Raw genomic sequence first — 27,317 nt, 5'->3', positions numbered from 1 at the left:
GGCCCAAAATCTCCTGCGAAAGGCTGCCAAATCACCTCCGGCGGCTGAAAATTCCCTAACAAAGGGCAGACGCTTTTCCAGGAAGGGCACCTCGGAGTGTGGATTTGGCGGACCATTAAATTTGGCGGGAATGGTTTCCTGCCCTGCCGACAAAATGGCGGCTGTCCGTGCTGCCAGCGGTTCCGCGGTTTCCCATGCTCAGGAAATAGCGGTCACCGGCGGGCTGGCTTCCCACTCTCCCTGTGGCGCCGTCTCCCCCTCCGGCTTGTCCATCGCCACCTCCGCCACCAGTGCCCCCGCCGCAGACAATAGGTCAGCGAGGCGCATACTCCGGGGCTGGCGTCTCCATCCTGGTGGCTGCAGGGCAGACATGCCTTCAGCCGCGCGCTGCTCTGTGGGCAGCGCCTCCGCGGGACTTTCCTCTGGGCTCCCGACTCCCGGGGCTGTCGGCGGGATCACCTCTTCCTCGTCTTTGTTGTCCGTCGATGCAATGGTGAGTTGCAATCACGACATTGTAACTTAACGAACTGTCCCAGCTAGGAATTAAGTTTAGGTTTTAACACTTCTGATGACAAATGTAGTGTTATCATTTGCAGACACAATGTTAGGAGGCAACAACTTTTATTCACATAATGCTACACCATTACACGTCGGGACTATAACACTTAACTCACTTCGGACCGGGCATGTACACTTATGCTCTCCACACAGGATAACTATATGTCTGGTCAGAGCAGCCCTCGTGCTGTTGACCCACGATGTCGAAGAGCGCAGACCCAGGTGACGAGCAGGATTCTTCCACCCACCGAACAGCACCGAGGCTCACTCGAGGCCTGCCTTATATCTTGTCCCGCGCTGCCCCCGCTCGCCCTTCGGTCGCCCCTCCCCTCGGGCCCTTCCTGCCAATTCCAGTCTTCTCACACCTGCTCCCCCATCCTGTCACTGCTTGACCCGAGCCGGAGTGACTTGTCCTCACGAGCTCCTATGCCTCACCCCAGCCCGTCACGTGCATGGTACTTTACTCCGCTAGCTATCTCCACAACACACATGGCGCCAAGCGCCGTAGTGATCCATATAACGTCACTGCACATATACAATAACAGACAATATAAATCCGCAGACTCTCTGATGTAGCCTATGGATAGCAAAACGTGGTTACATCATCATATCAACTCGACGACGTTTGGTCCCCTCTATTTATATATAATCACACGTGCTCAATTCCACACATTGGCAAAATGTGATTGCCAACAGTAGTACAGTACCCTGCATTTTATATCTCCAGTATCTAAACGTAATGAATCTCCTTAAGATTACACAATTATGAATTATGGATTGTATGAATAATTCATATATATGGCAGTTCACTACTGCACATGACATGTTTTGATTTCCACTTGGACTCACAGAAAAAATACTATGCAGACACAAGATTATAGAATGACATTAATCAAATGTATGAAAATAAGCTAAGGCCGTATTTTAAAATAGTAGTTTTCGGATTGTAAATTCCAATGGTTCACATGCAAAATAAATTACATTATAAAAGCATGCTTTCCTTATACAATGCTGGCAAAATATTTCTCTAAATATGTCTGGGATTTAGCCAATATTTTTTGGGATTCCATGCAAAAGATGTGTTCTATGTATAATGTCAGAATAATGAAATACATTCATGTTGCCTTTTTAAGCAATGGCTCTCACATTACAAAGGAAGTGTGCAAGGCGTAATAATACTCGTAATACAATACAACCCACTGGTTTCCTGTTGCTAATGAACATTGGGTGAGTGGTGAGTTTTGAAATATAATTTAGGATGTGTTCAACCATAATTAAAACGTTTTTATTATTATTATAACTACAATACATAACTTTTATTTCTGGTAAAAAAAAAAAATTTTAGGAATTAATATCTGTATTTATCCAAATACCATACAGAGATAATTTTTGCCACAAACGAGAGTCCAGCTGATTTTCAAATATATAAATCTGCATTTCATATCCAGCCAAGGACAACTTGTTGACCCAGATCATACTGGTTTAAAAAAACAATACTTAGACACCCTTTCCACTGGCATATTCGAGACAAGCCAATGGGAAATCATCATGGTATGGGTGGTTTCCACTTTCTCCCAAGCCAAGTCAGATCCAAACAGTGATATGCCCTCACTATACAATCTGACTTGGGGCCAAGTAGGGCCAGGGGTGGGGCTAATGACAACATTAATTACGCGCGATGCCATTCGGTACACTGAGAACACAGCCTCAGTACGCCATCTGCATGCATGTCAATCCCTTCATTGAATGTAATGTGACCAGCATATCCCAGCTTATGCAGTGGACACTTGGGGCCTCCTTGGGCACGACAGGCTGGTCCGGTACAGTGGAAAATAGGTAATGCGGTCTTTCGTGGTAAAACAAAGGTAGTAAAGCCAAGCATCCCTCATGGGACCAATAAACTAGGTTACAAAGCTTAATTGAGTTCGAAGTCACAGTGGCTATCCTATGGATAGTATGGCTTGCTTCAGGAAGGTAGAATTTCCACAACTGGCACAGGATTGCCAATTGTGATAATGTCAGTGGAAATTATGTTTCATATGGGAACACTTTCTTTTATCAATTTTATAATAACTGAAGTAACAAAAATAAATGTCAGCGCAAAATAAAAATGTTACACAATTTTACACATTGCATACATTGAATAAAGGTAAAGGATATGGCACATGAACACGAATCAAGTGTGATTAGATATTACATTTAAATACACTACTCATTTAAATGTTACTATAATGGAGCTGATACGAGTTTGCCGAGCATAATTGTGTGATTACAAAAACCAGTATCAGCAATATGCGAATAGAAACGTTTGCAACTCTTTTATTTGTAGATGAAGGTGTGTGTGTGTTGAAAAAGGATATATATTTTCAAATAATCTTCATGGAGTGCAAATCAATTATGTTTACCTTGCAAAGTGACTAAAGTAGAATAACTACATTTCTTCAATTAAGTAGTTTTATCCATAATAGAGTTTTTTGGGTTAGATCGCGTAAATATATGAATGTGTCGTTAAAACCCGCCACCACCAGATACAGCCAACTCGTAAGGGTTGTCACATAAACAAAAAACAAGGACACTCTATTGATTTTGAAGTTTTGTGCAAAACTATCTACTACCCTCTTTCCATCCGTTATCTCTATTTTTCACCCTTTCGGAATATGTACATATCTATCTTCTAGATATATAAAAAGTCATATGGGAACACTTTCTTTTTATATCTACCTGTCTTCTATCTTCTTCTAGATATATAAAAGCTAAATATTGTCTGTTTGTGGGTTTGTTTGTGGGTTTGTGTGTGTTCGTGTGCTTGCGAACGATTTGCCTCTCCAACGTAAAAAAAGAAATAGCCAGGTACCACGCCGTAAGTCCCGCGGTGAGCAAGCACTATTCCTTTTTCATATCCGTAAACTTAAAATTACTTTAATTAGCGATTTAGTGTGATGTTTGTGTGCTTTCCTTTATTTATTCATGACGCGTGCACGACCATACCAACTCACGCTCCTTTAGTGGGGGGGGGGGGGGGGGGGGACAGCCCATGCCAAGTCGCACGCCTTCGGTGGGAGTGAGGGGGACATTTTCTTTCGCGTTAAAAATGCTAGAGAAATAAACTAAATGCTGACGTTAATTATTTTCTGTGTGATGTCCCCCCCCACCACGATGCGTGCAGTTATTACTACTATACAGTCGCTAGATGCTACCACTATAGGCCGTAGATATTACTGCAGAGCGGCCGGGGAGATCGTGGCTGGTGCGGGGTCAGGGGTAGCAGCCCAGCCTGCCAAGGTGCTACCTCGGCCGGCTGGACAATCTAGGCGAGGCCAGAGGCTCTGCACGGGACTAGGCCTCACCACACCACTCTCTCAGGTGAGTACTTTGTGCTATACAGTTGATAAATACTGCTATAGAGTCAGCATGTACAATTTAGTGATAGCAGGTACCACCACAGTCGGTATGCACTGCTGTAATCATAGCAGGTACCACCACAGTCAGTATGCACTGCTGTAATCATAGCAGGTACCACCACAGTCGGTATGCACTGCTGTATTCATAGCGGGTTCCACCACAATATGCACTGCTGCAGTGAAAGCAGGTACCACCATAGTATGCACTGCTGTAATCATATCATAGCAGGTACCACACAGTTAGTACGCACTGCTGTTAGATTTTTAAGATTGGTTTTGAAATATTTTTAAGACCCAGGCAACGCCGGGTACTTCCTGCTAGTTGCATATCAGGTATTTATTATCGGCCGTCGGTTATTTATTGATGTTGCTTTTTGGTTGGTTTACAGCTGGGACAGCTATGTGTTACATTGGGGGGGGGGGGGTGATGTAGTGACATATGACGTCACTACTGTGTTGAGACAGTATGGGTACTGTAGGTGGGGTGTCACTGAGGTCGCATCAGGCCGTGACACCCTGCGTGAACCCGATAGGGCACGTGACCGTGACCGGGGGCCAGGGGCCCCAGGTGGGGGCTTGGTGGTCACGTGGTAAAGGACCCGGACCTTCCCGAAGGATTGGGAAGGGGGGCATGACCAAGGGCCCCGCCCCCTTTCCCACTCCGCAGCAGTTATCAGCCGGGTGTGAAGAGAGAGCTGGGCTGTTCAACTCTGGGAATGAAGATGCCATAAACGGTCCTCGAGTCTCCGATCTCCGTTCGTGACCAGGCAGCCTGTTAACCTGCCCTGGTCACGTTATATAGTATCCCTCCGAGTGTTAGTTAAAATTTGGAATGGTGGTCACCACATTATTTTCGTGTTCAAGTTGTCTGTTATGTTGTTAATAAATAGTGTTGCCTCCAAGTTTAAGTGTGCGCCTCAATTGAACCCATTACACACACAATAGACAGGAAGGACAAGTTCAAACAGCTCGCATAATGAATAATATACGTTGCCTCAGTAATCTTCCCCCCCAACTTTGCGCAAGAGCGCAGAAGTTTGGTCACCACATCTAGGTCTCTATATAAAAAACGAAACAGTTAGACTTCTCCACAAATCTGGCTGTCGCCTGATGAAGCTAGTTGTAATTACTGGTGAAGCGTCGTACTCAGATTGTAAATGTTGTGGTTTGACTCTCCAACACACCGGTGTGCTGTACTAGTGACGAATTGTCATGTTCTGTTTACGTGACAACCCTTACTAGTTAGCTGTGTCAGGTGGTGGCAGGTTTTAACGAAACATATATTTACGCGATCTAACCCAAAACATCTCTATTATGGATGATATTGGTCGCGAAAGCCTATATGTTAAACTAAGTAGTTTTAGCCAACAATTGAAACACGGAATGTATTAAAAATAATCTTAAACCACACTTTAAAATATTCAATAAATCAAGTGAAAAGGGACTATAATCAAATATCTTTAATCATACATTTCCAAAACCTCATCTGTCCACTTTCTCAACATTTTGCCTGATTGCTCCAAATGATGAATATGAAATACAGTATATTACATATAACAGAAACTATATTGGATGCTTTAGTCTCAGCATTATAGATCTGGATATGCAGTTAATAAGTGGACCATCTAAAGGCCTGCAGACTTATTTAAATAATAACATACAATGCACTACTTTTGCAAAAGAAAACTTTCATGATTTGTCATTTTTTGTTTTTTGGGGAGATTCTTCAGGTCTAATGCCTTATTAGAGCTACTATGTGTAACACCCTCCACCATCGAAAAAAGTAGGCTGGTATTGATCACGTGACTTGTTAACATCGAAGGTGAAGTGAATGCTGGATTGGATGGGCATGGCAGCACTTATGTGTGTGTGCCATCTGAAGCAAACTGAAGTGCCAGTTACAATGGCATTTGATGCAGCTGCCATGACTAATGTGTTTCCTTTCATACCATTCAAGCTGCACGTGAGTTTTATTCTTAGAAGTTATGGCACAATAGCCTTACATTGTGTTCAAAGTCATCCATTTTCTTATTTGTCAAAAATGTGAAAATATACAACTGGACCGAAGGATGCCAAACGGATTCAAAAAGGCTGCATTTCCTGATATGCGTCAGAGGTAGCTTATATTTAGCCACCCATATGTGTATGTTCATTCTACTTTGTGCCTTTGCAATTTCAACATTTTTTTAAAGCCAGGATGCTGCCCACACACGTAAATGTACGTGGCATTCAATTTAGGATATACCATTTTGTATTCAAAATAAGTTTTGTTATGTTTAGATAATTGATCAAACAATGTTAAGCATATTTGAATTTTTTTTCAACAATTTGGCAAAGATATCTGGCCACGTTCACAATACTTTGTCAGTGAGGGTAACAAACTATCGTACCGATGTCTCGTTTCTTTTTTTAATTGATAAAAAAAACTGCAATTAATATTATGATCTGCCATGCAATGATGATCTGCCATGCAAGCCTGCCATCCCCATCACAATCGTGGTCTCTCATGTGGCACTAAAAAAGCATCATGCAAAATCATGTTTATTGCTCATGTGAGTTCTTTGCCCATTATGGTAGATTTATTATTTAAATGTTATAGGTAATGCAAGTTAAGTACCTATTTTTCTTTTGTAGCTACCTCTCCAAATGAAAGGAAAGGATGGAAACAGGCTGCGTTTTAGTGTGTTTGCACAAATTGTGTTTTAGACTAATGCCAACAATTAACCAATGCACTGCTTTAAAACACAGCTACATACGTGTATTTAAAATGCTTCATTATACTGAAGAGAAAATACATTTTAACTTTTGAAAGTTAAAGGGTATGTAAAGATGGAAGGGCGTAATTTATCTATGTTTGAATAAATGAAACAATACGACATGTTATGCTTTACCCAACCACTTTGAAAATCCAATAGAAATACTTTTGACTGAAAAAGGATTACTAAAATGCCTTTATAATGCTCATGAACACATGTATTATTTATATATTTTTCAATGATTCACAGGGTATTTCCGGGAACCCATACATTAACAATATTGTGATTTTTTTTTTACAAAATAATTTTTAATTGTGATGATTTTGGGGAAAAAAAAACCCCACTGGGATACCTATTCCAAAGAAAGTGGCTTTGCATGTGTTCTCTTGACACAAAATGAATACAGTGGCAAACCCGCAGTCACCATTCCATTATTACTTATTTATAAGTCTGGTTGCGAAATGCACCGTCTCAAAGTTCTTAGGCTACTTCCAGCTGTGTGATAGCTGTACTTTGTCAGGCTATCAAACATTTTACTCTTTCATTGTACATCAGACAACAAATCACCCTGGACATAGGGCTTGGTTTGTGCTTCGAGGAAATAACGAAACCAGCAAAACGCACATGATAGGGCACACAAGGGAGAGTGTATCTGTGTATGAGAATTGGGATGCATTTCATTAAAAAAATTGAAAATCCATTATTTTGTTGTTCAAGAAACTAAGCTCAACATTTATTTGTATTGTTGTTTTAATTCACACGAAAATATGGTGACTTAAATATGTCTAAGTGTAGGTTTGCTTTTTTGTAACGAGCTCTGCATTGAGTAGCTGAATAAAACACATTTATATTAAATCTTGACTTAAAGCTTTTGTGACTGCAGGAATTCATATTCTTTGGGTCTTTCGGTAAAGTCACGCAGATAGGCTGAAAGAAAATAACAGAAAACTACGACGTTTCGATCACAACACAAGCGATCGTCATCAATAGTTTTCTGTTATTTTCTTTCAACCTATCTACGTGACTTGACCGAAAGACCCAAAGAATACACATTTAAATTAATTCGTAGAACTATAACAATAAATCTGCAGTTTATAGTATGGCAAGTGTCAAAGATATTAAGTTGTGGAACATTAACATTGGAACCTTTGTCATCTGATACTGGATAAGGATCTACCAAACACACACCGTATTGCTCATATGGGATATTTAATCACCCATGTTTAAACTGTCATATACATATTCAAGGCTTCAATGTGGGTCAGTAAACGACAGTGGATATATCAGAGAGATGAGAAAGTGGCTTGTGATATACCTTCTGCCTACTCTGAATAAGGGCCACTACCAAAAATGATACCTCATGATACACGAGTTTCATATATAAGACGTTGTCTTTGAACAACAAATGTGGTTCATTTTATCCAAAATCTTATCGATACTCTTTATATCTTCAACTCCATGAAGGGAATATGAATGGCACTGTATCCCGCATACGTAATGAAGGGGAGACAAAAGCAATTAATCAATGCAAATATGAAAGTGAAATTATATTTCACATTTGTTCTAAATGTTACATCTTTAGCCGTCGCTCAGGCTTGTTGCAGGCATGCAAGACGATCCTGGAAAGCTCACCTGATTCCACTTCACTCAAATGCACAGATAATGGGCCTGACACAGTACGCACGTGCCCCATTGGTTAATGATGCAGGGAAAAGGTGCATGAAATATTCATCGCTTCACACAGGCTAGTGGGAAGTGATAATAGGGCTTGGTGTGATCCAAGTACAAGTGCCTTGGGGAAAATGACGTGCAGCAATATAGCAAACAATGACTGTTTCTTGCCGATAACCCCATTTATAACTACAGGTAAGGGACCATTTATTAATACGTATTATATACACAGTGTAACAAAAATATTAATAAATGCTGTTTTTTTTGCAGAAACTTCAGTTAACCGTATTATGTGGGATATTTCAAGTCTTCGGAATTCATATCCAGAATTTTAAAAAAGCTGGTGCACATGTACACGCCATTCGTGTCAGGAAATATTTACTCTAATTACAATTTAGAATTACTTTAAAACACAAATTATATTTTCGCATGAGATGTGGGTACTAAACAACTGTTTTTCAAATATATGCAAAAATTACGTGTTTAAATGACAATAAATATATTCATGACTTTACTAAACCGTATACTATATGTATATCACGATGCCAGATCACAAACTTGCACACGTGTGGGATATCTATTGTTATGGAATATTCCTTGTTTTTCAGAGGTGACAGCGATTTCAACTCCCTGTAATGACAGCCCTGTTTTTCTTGGAGGAAAACAAATGACTGCAAAGCTGATGAATAGAGGCAATCCATATTTTTCAGTGATTGCTAAGAAATAAAACTGGAGAGAAAGGAGGTGTAAATGCATGCTGGAGTGAGACTTACAGGTTCTGCAGTTCTATGTCAAAAACTGGCTTGAATTTCAAACCACATGGCCCACATTTCTAACAAATGCAATCAATGTCTTGATGTGCTCTTTCAGATCAATTGTTTACCATCTGTATTATTATCAGCACTATTACCGATACCTCACTGAAAACCTCATATATTGCTCATACAAAATAAGTAATGCTGTCGGGAATGTATCCCCATTTAAATGTAGTGATATAGCGCTGACTGTTGGACAGCAGCAGCAACTGCAGGTGGGCACTTAGCGCTCACGCCGCTGAGCATATACGCGGTTGTGCCGGCAGGAATGGAAGAACTGGGACAAGGGTCATGATAGACCTCGTGTGGAAGCCCCTGGAACCCTCTAGAGGGTTTGAGAAGGGAGGCGCGGCTAGCGCAGAGCCAAGCCGTGCCGAGGGGAATATAAGCAGTGGAGAGCGAGAGCTCTGGGCTGCCGGTTCTGTGATTGGACTCGTCTCGTAGTCGCTGTCATCGTCGCCCTCGTCCCTGCCACCTTCGCCCGATTATTGCGCGGCTGGACAGTAGTTGGCTGTCCTGGTGGACGCCGTCGGTGCAACGTGGACAGGGTCATGTCTGGGACGGGGTGCACGGCAGTGGAGTCGTGTGTGAGAGAGAGAGGGGGACCGAGTGGTGGCGTGAGCTCGGCAACAATGAATAAAGAGGGCAGAGCGGTGCCTCCTGCGATCACCTCGTCTCCAGCTGAGTGTGTGTGCGACGCACACCACCCGCACACACAGACGACACTACATTTGGTATCAGGAGTGGGGTATAAAAACCCACCAGTAGTGTCGTCGGGACAAGGACGGTGAGATGGTCGACTCTCTGACAGCCCTGGGATCCAGGAACCCAGTTAAAAAATCCCGAAGCTGCTGGGCAGAGGAGGAGCCACCGCGGATTGCGGGACAGCTGCTGCGCTAAATTGTGGGGTGCGCAGCTACACATCCGCTGAGGAGAGCGCGGCTGGGCGTCGACGGTGGGAGTGGCTACGCAAAAGCGGCGGGAGCGGCTGCGCGTCGACGGAAAGAGAGCTGCTGGGTGTTGACGGAGAGAGAAGCAGCACATCGACGAAAAAGAGCGGTCGAGCATCGACGGCTAGAGTGCTACGCCAGGTGGTGGGAGCTGGAGAGCGTCGACGGAGAGAGAGGCTGCATGTCAATGGGGAGAGAGCAGTTGCGAGTCGTCGGAGAGAGCGGACCCAAGGGGACGGTGCAGAGGACATTGGGGAAAATGGAGTAGAAGCTGCCATCGGAGCAGTAGCAGAGGGCTCCGGACGGGGGACCACGCACATGGTGGGCACTATTTTGTCATCGGAAGACCTCCCGTGGCCAAGGGGTGCCATTTTTAGGTGAGAACGGGAGCGCGCTGAGGAAGCGCGGTGAGTGAGGGAGCTGCAAGAGGCTGCTCCTGATCTGGCACGGGAGGCTCACACAAGATTCCTCCAGCGGGAGCGGATGGAGGACGAGACGCTCTACACCTCCCGGGCAGCACTGCTGGTGCTGAGATGGGAGGCATACCCACTAGTGGGTGAGGGGGCGCTTGACCTTCGTGTGGTGGAGAGGCTGTGGAGGCTGGCGAGGAGATTGAGGGTTGCCCTGCCCTCCACCGTCGGCACAGAAATTTCTTCCTCGACGGTGGCCAGAACCATCTAAGTCCACGAGGAGCGACAGCAGCGGGCAAGGTAGGAGGCCGCAGCGTGGAATTTACCAGATATGGCGGTGGCGGTGGAGAGCAGGGGACCCAAGGATTGACACCCCTGCGGGAGGACCCTTGGTGGGAGCAGATCTCTCTGCATGGAAAACCGCGCCAAAATGCTTCATATGTGGTCGGTCGGGCCACATGGCTGCGGACTGCCGGGATGACGAGTGACATCGGGGGAGTCACCCGTGCTCGTTGGGCTGCCGGCACAGTCAACTTAAGCCCCGTCGGACCGGGTCTCTGGGGCCTACCGAGACCGCCAAGTGCGAGGCCTCAGGGACCAGACCCGGCAGGCGATGCCGAGCGGTGAGGGGCACGCCCTTTGAGCCGAGCATTCCGTCTCCATCGTCTCTTGGCCCTCCAGGTTGCAGAGGTGCAGGAAGCTGCTGGGTCAGGGGTGACCAGCGCCATGGACCGGATCACGTGAGCTATGTCCCCGATTGGGGCGACTCTGCCTTGCGAGGGGAATCGGGGGGTGAAGGGGTGTTGGGGTTAAGGGCCTGGGTTAAAGGGGGAACGGAGGCGATGTGCCAATTCGCGAGCTTGAGGTGCCACGTGTGTGTGTGGTGGGTCGCCGATTCGCGGATTGGGGGGTCTGAGAGAGTCGCCGATTCGCGAATTCGGGAACGCCGCATGTGTATGGGGGGGGGGTCACTTAGCGCACATGCCACTGATCATATACGCGGGTTTGCTGGCATGGTGGAGGAACTGGGGAAAGGAACATGATAGACCTCGTCTGGAAGCCCCTGGAACCCTCTAGAGGGTTCGAGAAGGGAGGCGCAGCTAGGGCGGAGCCAAGCCGCGCCGAGAGGAATATAAGCAGCAGAGAGCGACAGCTCTGAGCTGCCGGTTCTGGGATTGGACTCGTCTCGTCATCGCTGTCGTTGGCATCACCCTCGTCACTGCCACCTTCACCCGATCATTGCATGGCCGGACAGTAGTAGGCTGTCCCAGTCGACGCCATCGGTGCAACTGGGATGGTGCGCGGGGTAGCGGGGTCGTGTGTAGGAGAGAGAGGGGGCCCAAGTCGTGGCGTGAGCTCGGCAGCAACGAATTAAGAGGGCAGAACGGTACCTCCTGCGACCACCTTGTTTCCGGCTGACTGTGTGTGTAACGCATGCCACACACACGCACAGACGACACTACATATAAAATGGTATGACCCCTTTAAGTGCTGATTCGATTAGTGCTCACTTCTCTTTGAACGCATCTTGAGCACTAAACGAGGTCTCCCCGTATACATTATTTTAACATAGGCACAAATCTCCTGCAGGGAATAGGGTCACCTTTAAAGTTGGAAATGCCATGTACAGCAATAATATATTAAACAAGAAAGCCTGGAAGTCGTTCCTTGTGAGCTCCTCAAACAAATTGAGACATACACTTACTTATCTGTGACATTTTAAACGTAGCGCGATCGATTTTACATTTCAGAGGAGTAACGATCCAGCTGTTTCAAGGATAATTTTCACCCACTTTAAAGTGCAAAAGTAGTTATTTTGGATAATTTTAGCCCCGCTTCACTTTCCTTCATTATTCAAACAGTATAATTAAGCTTGTTAAGTACTGTAGTAATGGAGAAGTGTAGGTGTATTATATGGCAGGTAGGTTCCATCTGAGATTATACAGCAGGTAGGTTCCAGTTGAGATCATGTGTTTAAATCTGTGCAGACAACTTTGAGGCTGGTTTTAATTACCCGGCGAAACGTCGTACTCGAATTGTATATGTTGTGGTTTTACTCTCCAACACAACGGTGTGCTGAACTAGTCACTAATTGGCATGTTTTGGTTACGTGACAAACCTTACTAATTGGCTGTTGCAGGTGGTGACGGGTTTAACGACACATTCAATCTTCGTGATCTTCCAAAAATGTTATATTATGGATAACTTTGATTGAGCTACAACCTTTCAAGTGTTGCGTGTTGATTATCTCAGCCCAGTCAAGCCCATTCAACCATTGACTGCACAAAAATTACTGCATCATTTTAGCTGTGACGGTCCTACCTGATGACGGAGACTTGTGTTGCCTCCGAAACGTCGTGATTTATTATTTTATTTTATTTCCATTATTACTTTTATTAACTTTTAATTACATTTTTTACCTACGTGACTTTACCGAAAAAACCTAAGAGTATGAATCCTTGCAGTCACGAAAGCTTCAAATCTAGAATTAACGTATCAAATGCACCACATTGAACAATTAATTATCGAAACATATATCCATTCCATGATCTGTATGATGTCTATATAGAACCTCGTGTATTTTCTGTCCTTTTACTTTCCATTCCATTCCTGCCATATGTACGTACATAACCGGCACTTGCTAATGAAGGCCAAGGGCGAGCTGGTAACAACTTGATGTACATTCCAGCGATAAAGGAATCACTTCATGCTATGCCGCTCTTGAGTCTTGTTAGACACATCAGCAGTGAAGTCAGACGGGCCAACTGCTCTGCCGCTTGGGCACTTAGAATGCCGACGAGGGAAATCTGTCCGGTATGATGGGGCGCAGAGAGGCCAGAGTGGAGACCAGTAGGAGCGTTCATTTGTCTCAAACTAGCTGCACCGATTTTACGAGCACCCTTTTAAGTGATGGGTGATAGACGACTTAAAGGAAATGTACACCTGTTTACAACAATGGTGCCACAATGAATATTTTATGAATGCTGAAAGATTCAACAACAAAAAAACATCCTTTAGAGCCGGCAGGGAAACCTCATGGCATTGCTCTCATTATGCAGCTTTACAGGCTTCCAATGGGGGTTCCATTCTAAATTATTATCCATTTCACACGGAATTTTTCATCGCAACGCTTCCAGATTTTTTTTATGTCATCTTTACAAATGTCAACAGCAATTCTGTTAAGTTAATTTTATTTTATTTACTCCACCTTTGGAATTCTATTTATACGAACTATTGTAAGGTGACTATACCTACGCTTATATATGTGTTTACGTCTATTACTCTTTTATCAATAGTCTAGAAACATTAAAGTGAATTAAGTACATGATACCACGAAAAAGTAAAATAATGAGGTAGCTGAAGGATTCAGGAATTCAATACAGTGTCAGTGCACAGACCCACATGGAGCACAACATGTTCTCCTGTGTTTGGGAGTTTCGTTGAACATTACTTTTTTTGCCTCCCCGATTGGAAGGCTAATTATATAGGTACACCAAGTGAACGACTTTTACGCAACTGAAGGCACACCATAGTGCGCTTGTGGAAGCAGAAGTCCGTGGAAGAGACAATGTGGTGTATTAAATGTTCATTTCCTAATGAGCCACAATGCTATACTCACTGTGGATTTTGTTTTTGTTTTACAAAGAGTCCATATGTGCTCCCTTTATTCCAGGAGCCCACTAAAGATATAACACAGAATAATGATTAGCACCGTTGTGGTGGATATAAATAACAAAATAAATAAGCAAACGATACGCATCTCTAAATGGTTTTGCATTAAACTACGACCCATATCTAATAGAGAGGGGTTTCGCCCATTAATATCTGGTTGTTCGTTGGCATTGGTTTAAGCAATCCTCATTGGTGTTGAGATACTGAGTGTTAAAACTGGTCCAGCGTGTGCTCCAGCAACCAATACTGCTGAAAAAAAATCACTCCCAAAAGGCCATGTGGCCGATCGTGTGTGTAAAAAAATGTACTTTTATATATTTTTGTGGAGGAACAGATATGACGTGGAGACGTACTGTCCGCTCATTTAATACAAAAAAATAGTTAACTCCCTCCAGACTCCTGCACACGAATGCATACATAGTATGAATACAATGTAAATTGTATTATGTATATTGACAAGATAAGGCACCCAGTGGCCTCACTCTTCATGGTATTGGCCCTGACTGCTGCTCATAAGCCCTGCATACTCCTCTGCCAATCACACCCATTACTCACACAGCCTCGACCTTTGTCCATGAGTCAAGCTTGAGGCCAAAAGTGTTTAAACCCTGGAAAAAAAAATCCAGATTTTTTTTTTATATGCTTTGAGACAGGATGCTGGAACAGTCTTTCTGAAATTGTATCTTTCCTAGCCAAACCAGAATGTTTGGTGGCTTGAGAAATACTATACCATGACATTAATGCACTATTTTAAAATTGACACCTATACAAGCTTGTGGACAATAAAACCGTGATGTTTATTGTAAGATGGTCGTGTAAGACACGGTTATTTTGTGTTTTATTTATTTAAATATTGCCTGTATTTGCTTCCATGTTTATCTGTTGCTTTATTTAGCATGCATTATTTTTATGCTTATATTTCGCTTCATTAAGCACGTCACTTTAATCACAGACACTAATTTATCCAACCATGTAATATTTTATTGACATGCTAAGAGCTTTATTTGGACAACCAATCAAATTACATTTTTTTTCATGCACAATTGAATTATCAAAGAAATGCAATAATTGTTGTGCTAATGCATGCCAATTTTCAGATGAATTACATTTCCAAAAATAACATTGCGTTTGAGGACACGTTTTTGCTCTTCTGCTTTTGCATTATCTGCAATGCATTTTAATGACCACTGTCACATGTAAAAATTACACGTTCATAAACAAAATGTGTGAAATCAGTATCACTGCAATATAATTATTATAATATACATGGCAAGCGTGAACTCCTGACCTTAGTTTTGTCATCATCATCATCGTCGTTATTTATACTTTATTATTGCAATCTTCACGTGCTTGTGTGCCCGCATTATAGTATTTGGCAGAAATGTTAAAACCAAAACTGCTCTGAAATTTCCACACAAATGTTGGGGGGGAGGGGGAATCTAGAATAACTGTGCCCAACATGTACATCCAGTACATTCATGTGGAATGAACACCATGCCCTCTCAGCACTCCCTGCTCAAGCTATGCCTCCCAATCGTGATTGACATAATTCTGCATATTTGCAGAATCGTTACAAGGATGTAATGTTTCTGCAATTGTCAGCTTCACCCGAAACTCCTCGCACTTTGGGCTATTCTACAATTGTGGCACGAGTAGTGGCAGAAGGGAGGCATTATGTATTAAATCAACCGTACGTGGATTCCATTTTTTCAGAACGTTTCCAATTTTATGCCTAATCGAATGTCATTCCACAAGTAAGCGGCGGATTGACGGTAAAAGCAGCCGCATGAATTGGGACCACAATCTACAAACAACAGGACATTTTGTCACATGAATAACCTTGAAACTGCCGACAATACACGGATTCCAATAATTAAATTCGCTGTCCCTATCATTACATTTGACAGTCACTAGGTTCATGTGTCTATCTACTGATTTACATGCATTGTATAAAGTGTGCAGAGTTGAGATAACTGAATTAGAAGGAATAGAAAACAGATCTATGATGTATTCTATAGTAACAAATGAGTAGAATATATCCAGTGTGCTGCACAAGTGAACCTTTTTATAGATCAGATGACCATCTAAGCTTTGAACCTAGCGGCTCAGAGGTTGTGGCTCATCTCTCTGATAAAAAAAGCATTAGCCTTTGATCTATGTAGGTGATCGGCACCAAAGTAATTCCATTTTTGGTTATTTATGTAACAAAGTTCAAAAGGTTACACAAAAAGAAAATATATCCTTCGTAATTTGTATAATAAGCCAAATAGTTCAGCGGGTTATACCATTAAGCAGTTATCCAGTATATTCTTAGCCAAGCAAATCGGCCAATCTTTAACATTTGCAAGAGTCATGGTAAAGGGTTTGACCCATTTCTGAAAAAAGTGAATTAAGGCACTCAAAGAGCAGTGGATGAGGAGACAACACTCATGAGATTGGAAGTGTGATAATGATGGAATAAATCCACTCCCTGTTTTATATAGAACATTTGAAGTTAGTTTAGATATTTTAAATGCATGTGTTTACCTGCAACTATATAGAGGCAAGGCAGGTTTAAGACACTTGTCCATTGTTTCAACAGATGCACTGTGAGAAAGAACCCGTGTCCTTTGAAATGTAAGTATAGGGTGCTACCTAATAGACGATGGCAGCAGTATATTAACAAAGATAAAGACTCACCATTTAACCATAACATCGATAGGAACAAATGTTATTCGCGAACACCTATGAAGGCTGGCACAGCACATGCTATGGTAGTGTAGGCAGACACATGCTCAGTTGCTTTTGTCTCCCGAGTGTTGACACACCACACCGGGGTTGAGCTTGGGGAGGTCTCAGACAGGTATAGATAACAATGGTCACAAATGTTATCTGTGGCCAACAATCAACCCCATGTGGACACATGCCAAAAAATGCAATGAATCTTATAATTGGATATAAGAATACGTAAAATGCCCAATGAGGGCCTCCTTACAGTGTCGTTAGTGGGATTTGTGTGAGAACACTTCAGCGCACTGGCTAGTATGGGTTGATGAATGGGGACTTCAGATATCACTCACCGTTAATGTTAGCCGTGGCCAAGAAGAGAACTCGGGTCACTGGCTTCGTGGGCATAGTGCTTTAACCACAGTGCCACCACTCTACCTAATGTGCAATTACAGCATTTTCAAGTGTGCTTGTTATTTTTTCCCCCGGAGGGCATATCTCACAGATGTATGCCACGTGACATGAAACATGCTGAATGATGTTTGCCATTTTAAGACATTTTACAGGCTAATGATGTTTATGTAATATTATTGATATAAACAATTCCTCAAGTGATGCAATACTGTGCCACTGGAGAAAATATAGTGCACATGTAATGATTGCTGATTGCATTTAATTATGTTGGAACAATACTAGATTACAGGGTACACTTGATTTACTTTTGATATTATTATTTATTTTGTCTTTAAAAAAGCCCTATGTGTATGTGTATATCTACTTATAGTGTATGTGTCATGGTAGCCTTGAAACCTTCCACACACATTAATCACACAGATACAACAGAATATCTGAAGACTTCCTCCAGGTCATACATGATATTCTGTTTGTTCAAAGTGATTTCTTATCAGCCCAGACTGAGAGACAAAGATGAATTACATCGCTGAAGGTAAACTTCAGTGACGAGACATAATGAAAAATCACATAAATGCAATCCTGTCGCTTATCTCAAGCGCTTCGCTGTTTTAAACACACTTGCAATAATAGAAACGGAAAAGCATCCTGCTCATTATGTATCGCAAAAGGTCACGTTCGTACCAGTCACAAAGATTACGCGACAGCATAGGTATGTACTGTGTTACAGTCTAACCGATGTGTTGCAGTGCCTCGGAAAAAAGAGACGTGGTGCTTCTCCAGGAATGGATTTGTTTAAAGCCATTTCCCCCCAGGGGCAAAAGGTCCTCTCTCTGGGGCAGCACGGGGGCTCCCATTAGCTGAATTAAGGGGTGAATGGGTGGTCCAAAGGTCTAGTGTGCTTGCCTTCTTGTCCACGGTTCACTGGTTCGAGCCCTAACAATGTATGGCGGTCATGATAATCAGTTGAATGCCTGCTTCTCTAGATAGTAAAAATGTGCCTTTAATAAGGGGAAAAAATAAGCGACCATTGTGCCCCATAAAAAAAACTAAATGCATTTCAACGTGGTTAGAGTGTCTCATTCATTGATTGAAGGCATTATCATTTCCCTCCATGAATAAGTCAAGGGTAATAAAAAAAAGTTGCTTGAAGAATTACAGAGCCCTCTTATCGTGCATAAATAAACTGTTCACCAAGATTTCTCTACCATCAACTACATACATACTATCAGTCACATTCTGGAAAAGACATTCTTTTTAAATTACTAATATTTCTAGCCGTTCTAGACTATTGAATGTAACACATGGGTTAGATAACATACGAAAGTTCAACACATTGATTCATAGTATTCATAATAAAAGTTTTTGGGTTAGATCGCGTTATTTATAAATGTGTCACAACCCTCCACCACCCGACATGGCCAATCAGTAAAAAAGGTGTCACGTTGACAAAAGATAAATAGTTCACTACTTTAGCCCACCGGTGTGTTGAAGAGTGAATCCCCAACATTTACAATTTAGGTACGACGTTTCTCTGGAAATAACATCCAGCATCTTTGGGCGATTTGCCAGAATAGTGAAGCCATCCACTTGATTGATTGCTAAGAAAAGTAAGTAGACTCGGGTAGGCCACATCATCGCTGGAAGGTATGATATCTGGTGGTTAAGATGAATGTCGCAGTGGCAACAAAAGGTGGGAATACCACGCAGAGGACATTTACCATGGATGTGGAGCAATGATATCAGCGTGTGTACAGGAGCCAAATGCATTGCTGCATTGTGTCACTGAGAGATGGTGATGGCTTGGCGAGTGATTCATCCAGCCGTGGGTGATGATGGTTAGGAGTTGAAATCCCGGTATGAGTCCCAATTTGTGGAAAGTTAACAACGGTAGCATTACAGTTTGGTTCCTGCTATGAGAATGCCAATTTTTCACCATTGAAGACGAGCACTGCTGTATCGAATGTGTGATGGCACACTTTGACATTTTTCTGAACAACATTCAAATCCTATTTAAAAGTTTACAGTATTGCCACGTGATGGTATTGTCATGTGATACACATTCCTGTCTAAGTAAAATATAAATTACATTTTTGACTGGACTATCCAGAGTGTTGACACTGTTTAATAAACTTTGCAAAGTACTTAAATGTGTAGGAGCTTGAACCATATGTTTGAGCCGTTAAAAGCGAACATAGGGCACATACCGAGAGCTTTTACATTCGAAAAAGCATTCTGTAAAAAAAAATGCATTCTGGGGCTCAATAGTTCGAAGTGCCTTTGCAGACCATTAGGCTTCGTGGCAAGTTGTCAACTTTCTTCACAGTATGCAATTCACAAAACAATGTTTCTTCATTTAGTGTAAAACTTGTTCAAATGCAAATTTACTTCGTTTGGATTTCAGTAATTTGTTAAATTAACACGTTGGTTAACTGAGGAATTGTTCAAGGTAAACTAGTTTCGCAACTGAGCTGATTGACGTTTCTTTATTTGTTTAGCATTTAGAATATGAAATGGCATTGGTCTGCGCATTGCTCACATATATGTACCTTTATAACAATGATGTCCTTTACCCAAGAAAATATCCCAAGGCTTCATTACTTTTTCAGGAGGATCCGGCCTTGGGACGTTTGGCCTGTGCAATGAATGAGTGTGGTAGAACATCCACGCATTCGAATGGATAACACTCAAAGCTCTGCACAGATACATTTGACATTTGTTTTTCCATTTTGCCAGCTCGTAACCTAAACTTACAACATCTGTGATACGCACTCCCCCATCAAAATACTAACCAGGTTAAAACCTGCTTAGCGTCTGAGTTCTGACAAGATTTTGCAAATTCAAGGTGATTTGGTCTTAAAACAAGTCGTACATACATACAAATATACAGACCGTGAAAGATAAAAACAACTTTATGAATTCTTCAGTTCACTGACAATATATTGATTGTAAATTAATCCTAATAAATCTTATGTAGTATTGTTGAGCTGATATAAAAACACATCACTGGATAAAACCCTAAACAAGATAGTTACATCATAACTTGTTGTTTTCAACAGAACACCATATTGTGGATGAGGCCGTGGTTTAATGGTTCGGCACACTGGAATTAAAATATAATGAGAACCATTATCTGGGAGGCTACCTGGAAATATGCGTGTGATACACACACAAATGCAGGCAAGAATGCGAATTTCATATGTAATAGCATATTGTGAATGGCAATATAGTAGGTAAAGGAGGTCTCATAGTGTAAATGGCAATATAATATGCTCAGATATTCAACGACGTTTTGTGATCCTATTTTAATCCACAGGGATACTGCCGTAGTGTAATGGCGAGTACACTGGGCTGTTACCCATTCAATCTCGAGTGCAACAGTAAAAAAAAAATGGCCACGTTTCTTAAACCTCTTTCCTCTCTCTCTACCCAGTACTATAAATGGAAACACCAAAGTGTGGATGCCTCCTCCGCTTCTAAAAACATCTGTCCATAATGGAAGAGTAGACCAAATGCCGTCTAAAGAGGCTTTCTGGAGCTGCTTTTTGTGGAGGCCCATCTGTCAGCAGTGGCATGAGCAAGGCATTGGTGGGTTGCACCTTTACATTATTTGAAACTCAATATGCTGATATTGGACTGAGCAGAGGCATATCTTGCATCATATTAATTTATATTACAATTGAGCCACCATATACCTCTGCCTACTTTAAATCCCGAGCATCTTACCACTGTGTTTTAAATGCATTGAAACCAGAAAGAAATGTAAATATCACAAATAAAATCACTTCACCTTGCGACCTCTGTAAAGCCTACATGAATGCAAGCGATGTATTCAATTTGAGCTGGAATAAAATATTTAATGCAGATCAGATGTGTACATTTATTGCATATCTGATAAGAATGTTAACATCTTGAACATTGCATTTTACACTGTAACGAATTCATGTTGTGTTACGTGTGTGGGACGGAATATTGCTGTACTGACTTGTAATGTAACTAATACAACCGTTTCACATTTGATTAAATGTGTACTCAATTTTGAAATCAATTGCTATAAGCAATGTTACCAGGAACCAATATCAATGTAAACAATGTTTAAACCGCGTATGAGTATGTATATACTGCACTGACAATGATAACTCTTTAATTTAATTCAGATTATTTACACGTTGAATATGTATATGGAATCATTTTCAATGAAATTGAATGAAATTGTCTGAATGTTAAATGTGTTTTCTTTCATGTGTAAACATAAATAAATACAATTATATAAAATCTGAATGGTAGCTTCTATTAATTGGAATACATAATACTGCAATTTGTATTCTCCTAGATGAATTAAGTAACCAAAATGGAAATAAACAAAATCTATTCCGTCCAAAAGGCCATTTAGTGAATCGTCAAGATAAGGCATTTTGTTTTGTGCATTCGCATAGAGCACTGTATCTCTCTTGATTTTAATGGTCTTGTCGGCACATGTTCCCACGCAATAGCCAGTCTGCTCATGGTGAGTGGGCAATTATGCAGTAAACAGTCCTTTGCAGAAAAGTAGTACCTATAAATGAAGATAGCTAATGGAAACATCTGGTATGTGTCACCCATAAATGACATAGGAAAGACAACCATGAGTCGAACACTGATGCCTATTGGAAGTGGAGATTTGGTTGTGGCTTTTAAACAAGTGAACCAGTCACTTACATTGCTGAACTTAGTGCTTACCGAGCAAAATATGTATGTAATTTATTATGGCTTCAGTAGTGCTGTTTGTTGCTGGTGGCTGTGTGTGTTGGGCCTTTGGGCCTACTATGCTCAGCACAGTGCCCTCATAATAACGTACTACGTTCCCAGAGCGATAGAAGTTGTCATTATTATTCACAACCGTGATTTAAAAAGGGTGTTATTTTAAATTGAAATGTTACACAATTACAACACGAACACCTGATGCATTTATAATGTTCATTTTCATTATGGAAATATAAGTTATGTTGCATTAGTAACAGATATTTAGGTTGAAAATATACTTGTGAAATGGAAGACTAATTCCCCTATTACCAACATATATCATGCAAATTGTGTATATTTACGTTTTATTTATAACGTATCATATTTATAATAAAGGTTTTTGGGTTAGATCGCGTTATTTATAAATGTGTCGCAACCCTCCAACACGTTGACAAAAGACAAATAGTTCACTACTTTAGCCCACCGATGTGCTGAAGAGTGAATCCACAACATTTACAATTTGCAAATGTAATGCGAGCGTAAACGGCCTTGCGGATATGACGTAACAGGGGGAGGAGTTAGGTCACGTGGGGGGGGAGAGGAAAGCTTTTAAGGGCAGGAACCGGAAGGGCTGGAGGAGAGTGTGGGAATAAAGACAGGAGGAGGCCACGCAGGGCAGGAGGTGGAAAGTGGCGTGATCGCCACAGGTCGGGACTCGGCACCGTTGGCCAGCGGTGTCCGGGCACGGAGGAGGCGGAGAGCCAGCAGCGGGGCTGCATAGAGAGCCAGCAGCAAGTCTGCAAGAGCGACGGCAGCAGTGGGCCTGCCGAGCGGGAGACGGAGGAAACTCTGAGCGAGACGCCGTGCGGGCAAAGTTGTACGGACCACAATAAAGGACAACGGAGACAGACCCAGTGAAAGAGTCCTTTATTACACAAATTGCCCGATGATGCTGGATGTAATAACCAGCAAAACGTCATACTCAAAAATTGTAAATGTTGTGGATTCACTCTTAAACACACCGGTAGGCTAAAGTAGTGAACTCTTTGTCTTTTGTCAACGTGACATATTGTTTACTGATTGGCCGTGTCGGGTGGTGGAGGGTTGCGACACATTTATAAATAACGTGATCTAACCCGAAAACCTTTATTATGAATAACATTGGTCGTGAAAGCCTACGTTTTAAACTAACGTATAATATATTGCATTTTCTATTTGTTGTGGTCATTAAGAATGATCACGTATAGTGTCGTACTACTCTAAATTAATTGTTCGCATGGTTGCTAGAAACCTGACAATCACATTAGCACAACAATAGCTCGGAGAGTTTCTCAAAAACACTCATTAACGTCAAATCAACAAAGCCCAATTTAAAGATCGAAGAGCCGACCTATTTATACTGGGCCATCACGCACGTCCAAGTGCCCCGCATGAGTGTTCCCGGTGGTAATCAACGTGACATTGTATCTCTATGTATCGTGAGCCTCTTTCCAACTTCCCCCATGACGTCGGTACACAGCCAACTACACGCACACAATAGGATCTTCTGTATTTACTGAAAAGTTTGGGCAATGTGAAGAAAATATGTACGCGCGTTGATTCCTGGCCGCAGATTACATAAGTGGCAAGCTGCCTGTCTAAACCTATCATGGGCCTTTGCTTGGTTAACTCAACCTTGCACGAGTACTTTATGTACTTGCCAACAACACTTGTTCCAAATATCTATAAGCCATTGTCTGTGCATGTCCTGAGTAATGGAAGCCAGTTAAATTACCACTCACAACCAACATCAGTGATGAATATCTGAATTGGTCCTGCGCCTGTCCTAGATCAACTCAGCATACTTGTCAGTACATTCTTATGATGCTCTTGCTGTGCACTAAGATCATTTCATAGCAAAGAGCTCTTGTGAATGTTTTGCTCAGTATATACCAATAGCTTAGTTACATACAAATAATTAATTTGGCTCTGACATTTAAAATATCACATTTGTGCATAATGCATTGGAATTATGAAATGTATTACACAACTAAATAATGACGATCACAGTGAAGAAGTGGAATACACATTTTACTAAACAAGAGAATTTTGCATCCAAATATTAACCTACAGTGACTTTAGTTGTTTGAGAAAAAAGTTTTGAGAATACATGAAGCACATTGAGCTGAAGTGTCATCTCTCTGAAGTTACGGATGTGAGACTTCAGGATTGTATAATGGTTCTGCAGAGACAACACAAACCATCAGGTACGTCATATTTTAACGGTAAATAGTTCTCCTTATGGACTTTCAAATATTTTAAACAATTTCCTGAAGACAGGAATATGTAGCAGTAATAATAGTCACGTACATCTGTGTTGATTTTAATATTGGAAATATCACTTGCATTTCAAGAACTCTTCATGAGGAAGGCGTAGAGTGGACCTTGTTGTGGACCTTCCACTTAGACACTTCACAAGCGCCTACTTGGAACATTTGGAAAATTTTATTCAGGCTCAACAAGACAGATGGGCAAGTTTGAAGAGGTTTAGCTGATGATGGCTTGCGAAGTACATTAATTTGAACACGTAGGCTTTCGCGAACCAATATCATCCATAATAGAGGTTTTTTGGGTTAGATCGCGTAAAATATGTAAATGTATCATTAAAATCCACCACCACTAAAACCAACTGCTTGGTTTAGATATGTGGATGACACATTGGTGGTCTGGCCACACGGCAAAGATACACTGAACGCATTTCTAAATCATTTCAAATCGCAATACCTATACATCCAGTTCACCATGGAAGTGGAAGCAGACAGAACTCAGAAAGTGTCAGATGGTGACAGTCTGAGAAGTGAAATTCAACATTCTAGATTTGAAGCTTTCGTGACTGCAATGATTCATACTCTTAGGTTTTTTCTGTAAAGTCACGTAGGTAAAAAAAAGTTGATACAGCAAGTTGATACAGCAAGCGTGCTGTGACGGTTCCACCTGAAGACGGAAGCTTGTGTTGCCTCCGAAACGTCGTAATTTTTATTTTAATTTTATAAAAAAAAAAAAACAATTTTTTACCTACGTGACTTACCGAAAAAACCTAAGAGTAGAAATTCAACATGTTAAAGAAGCGCTACAAATGAACGGTTACAATTATGCACAAATCAACAGGGCATTGAATGCCAAAACCAAATCAAATAACACGAGCAGTGAAACTGCCCAAGTAATTATAAGATCAATATACCGTACATTGCGGGAATAACTGATAAACTAGCCAAATATTTAGGGAAAAACATCCCAGTCAAATTTGGCACGGTATATAAAATACAGAAAATAATATCGGGTAAAAAAGATGTATTACCGAATCTATCAACAGAATGTGTGTACAGGATTATTTGCACGTGTGGAAAATGTTATGTTGGGCAAACAGGACGAATGAGCAGCACGAGACGAAAAGAACATCAGATAAATATGAAATGCTCCCAAATACAACTGTCAGCAGTAGCAGAACACGCGTGCCAACAAGGACACTCCATTGATTTTGATAATGTTGAACTTATTTGCCAAACTAGGCCAAGACTAATTCGAGAATCTATCGAAATTGAAAGAAATAAAATTATTTAACTGTTCGGATAGCTACCGCCTTAGTGCTGCGTGGAAGCGAATCATCAAATAATACATTGTTTAAATGCATGCCTATGAAAGGCACCATACTTAAAAAATTAACCCATAAAAACAAAGTTTTTCACTCTAAATCCTTTATATGCGTGGCGGCTAGAGTCCTCTCGTCCTCTGGCTTGAGATGGCTGCCACCTATGGGTCAGATGATTGCCTGCCACCATTAAGCAATTGGTAATTAAATATTTAAAAAAAATTCCTAAAAAGTGTAAAGTTATGGAAAACATTTTTCACGAAAATAAATTGTCATGCACAACGAGTCTGTGTGCAAAATGTCAGCTCGATTGGATCATGGGAAGTGGGTTAAAAAACGATCGAAAGATTTGCACGGTCGTAAGCGCGCAAGCAAGCAAGCAAGTGAACTTAATATAAAGGATTTAAAAAGGAATTACTGTTGGTACGGATATTTTAATACACACAATAGACAGGAAGGACAAGATCAAAGGGCTCGCATAATGCGCATGCATAATGTACGTTGATTCAGTAACCTCACCCCCCCACTTTGCGCAAGAGCGCAGAAGTGTGGCCCCCACATCTATGCCTCTATATAAGGAACGAAACAGGTAAATCACTGGCGAGACGTCGTACTCAGATTATACATGTTGTGGCTTGGCTCTCCAACACACCGGTACGCTGTACTAGTGACGAATTGGCATGTTCTGTTTATGTGGTAACCCTTACGAGTTGGGTGCGTCGGATGGTGGCAGGTTTTATCGACAAATTTATATATTTACGCGTTCTAACAAAAAAAAAACCTCTATTATGGAAGTACATTGATGTTGTTTTGCCCACAACGGCTGGATACAAGTTGTATAGCAAAATAGCATGGGAGGTTAGTATGCAATGGAATCCTGGGTTTGACGTGTACAGTAGTTCCTAAATATGGAAGAAAAAACGACAGCATTGTTTTGTTTCTTCAGTTGTGCTATTGCAGCCGCACAATGTATTTTCTTGATTCACTTGATTCGTTATTTCAAAGTTTTAGTGCATCTAATATCAGGTGCCTCTGAAGATTAGCTTTCTTTGGCACTCAATTTGTTGGTCAGAAACAATTTATTTTCCTATTTTGGAAAAATCACACAACATCAGCAGGACAACGAGAAATACTCAGCCCATAAATGGAACTGGAAACAGATTCATTAGCTGTGGTTCGCGTAAAAAAATCATTTTGGTGAATCTTCCATTGAAACAGTCAATTGGAAAACCAGGTGGAAAGCATCTATTTTGTAGTTAATCACAGCAATCCTTTTGGGAGGTTCCTTATTTACAGTTAAACATGTTAAAATACTGTTACAATTGCAGATTTGCACATTATATATGCAAGGGTACATAACAGCGTTTTTCAGAGAGTAATTTTCCAATATCGGTTCAACGATGGAAATGTCTTATTGTTGTGCATTGCATTATTTTGCGTCTTATCTATGGTTCCTTTATAAAAAAAAATATGCATGCACCTATACATGAACATTTATTTACATTACCTTTTAATAGGTTTTAATTATTATGTGCACGTGTGAAGCAGGATGGTGTCATTAGTATATCAGTGTCAACTGCATTACTCTATCGCTTCATGCTTGCAATCTACAGGGGA

The sequence above is a fragment of the Lethenteron reissneri genome, chromosome 34 (genome assembly GCF_015708825.2).
Source record: "Lethenteron reissneri isolate LAM-NWPU_2019-01 chromosome 34, ASM1570882v1, whole genome shotgun sequence".
In the NCBI taxonomy this organism is placed as follows: domain Eukaryota; kingdom Metazoa; phylum Chordata; class Hyperoartia; order Petromyzontiformes; family Petromyzontidae; genus Lethenteron; species Lethenteron reissneri.
The sequence above is the reverse complement of the archived record's forward strand: the minus strand, read 5'-3'. Positions refer to the sequence as shown.